The sequence below is a fragment of the Poecilia formosa genome, unplaced genomic scaffold (assembly GCF_000485575.1).
Source record: "Poecilia formosa unplaced genomic scaffold, Poecilia_formosa-5.1.2 Scaffold1699, whole genome shotgun sequence".
In the NCBI taxonomy this organism is placed as follows: Eukaryota; Metazoa; Chordata; class Actinopteri; order Cyprinodontiformes; family Poeciliidae; genus Poecilia; species Poecilia formosa.
Genome location: NW_006801638.1, coordinates 3,629 through 5,262, shown reverse-complemented (window position 1 = coordinate 5,262; position 1,634 = coordinate 3,629). Strand labels below are relative to the sequence as shown.

The 1,634-nt window shown below is 39.1% G+C and overlaps 1 long non-coding RNA gene across 1 annotated transcript in view; it reads right to left on the bottom strand.

Annotated features, from left to right (window-relative positions):
• Positions 1-107: 107 nt before the first annotated feature.
• LOC103132960 (uncharacterized) overlaps positions 108-1,634 on the bottom strand; it is a 5,149-nt gene continuing 3,622 nt past the window's right edge. Inside the window, exons 4-5 of the long non-coding RNA XR_001661145.1 lie at positions 1,317-1,392; positions 108-407 (exon numbers count right to left, since the gene is read on the bottom strand). This is a non-coding gene — a long non-coding RNA (uncharacterized LOC103132960). The remainder of the gene's footprint in view (positions 408-1,316; positions 1,393-1,634) is intronic.

The following is a 1,634-nucleotide window of genomic DNA, read 5'->3' as shown; positions in this document are numbered from 1 at the left end:
GCATTGCTGCTGTCACAAAATAAGTAGCACATAGTTAGTTTTAATTAAGCACACATCTAAAATGCCACTGTATGATATGCAAACATTTAAACATTTCTTACATATGTCCATTGCAGGGTCACAAACATCCACACCAGCCACATCAGAGGGCAAGTCTATTTCCACACAAGACTTTATGTGGTCAGTCAAAAAATACAAGGGAACATCTTCTCTGCATTTCTGACATATGGCCTTTGGCATGTTTGCAAATGCCACATCATTCAGGTCAAGAGGATCCGTACAAAGTTGTTCCTGAATAGGGACTATGAACAGGGTTTTCCCACTGCGACCCGCAGTCTTCAACGTTGTTCCGGTATACCCATCATCTTCAGGAGCAATCAATGTTAAATTTCGTCTTCCCCAGCCACCTAAAAGAGATTGTGCCTTATGACTTTAGTTCAAATCAAAGCACACTATCAATTTGCTTGACAACCACATTCATAACATTTGCCGATGAAACTATAATTACAATCATTTAATTTGTCAATGTTCCATATTCTGTAAAGTAAATATATCATCTGCCCACTTGCTCTTGTATGGATGCCTTTGTTAACGAACTCTTCTACTGCAGTGGACTGGCTATAGATGGCAAAGAATCGCCTTTTAGCCCTCCAACGTTGTGCGAATATAAAAAATTTAAGGAAATATTCAATAACTTGCAGGTGATCCGTAGATATGAGTTCAATTGATATGGGACAAAATTTTGGAAGGAGTGAGGGGGCTCTGATTTCTGCTTTGAGACCAAAAGTGGTGTTCCTCTATTTTAGTGTTTCTCGGTGGTCAGAGGACAGCAGGGGTCGCTGGCGGAATTTTTTTTTACTAAAGGGGGTTGCTGGGATTCTTTTGTTTGGTCAAAGGTAAGCTTTACACTGCATAACAATATCAGTTTAGACTTTGAGCAACTTGCTGAAACTTTATTGTGTAACATTAAAACATACTTGGCTGCAATTGTTCTGATGGCAACTCTCCTTCTCTTCAGTGTTTGTTAGCTTCTCCTGCTAATGGTAGCTTCACCCAACATCAGTTCAGCGTTACACCGGCTAATGACATTTCTGTGATTCACTTATCTGGTGCCTGTTTTTTAAAATATTTTATGTTTTATTGAGGATGGTTGTACATATGTTTATACAGTGCTTCCATGGAAGGACAACATAATATCGTTCGGGAATACTTTAAAGTCTCGCAGTATCTACTGCCTAAATCAATAACGGCAAGAAAAATTATGAAAATAACACTTATAATAATATTGACATGATATCAGCCACTTCATTACCCACCTGCAGATTTGTAAAGCAGCCAACCCCCTGTAACAGTTCCCAACTTTGGAAAAAGGACTTTAAGCGTCTCACCCAGCTGTAAAAGAATTATGTCAAATTAAGACTCATCACAAATCCAAATATATAGTGATTGTTCCTAATACAATATTAATACATGCAATGACAGCCCACTTCATCAGATCAACTTGGGGTGAGTTCACACTGCAGCCTGAAGTGACCCAATTCCGATTTTTTTGCCGGGACCAGGTGTGTTGGAGGAAATCGTCGTTTTCCTCTTCCCCTGTTGAAAAGTCCGGGAAAAGATCTATTGTACAGAAA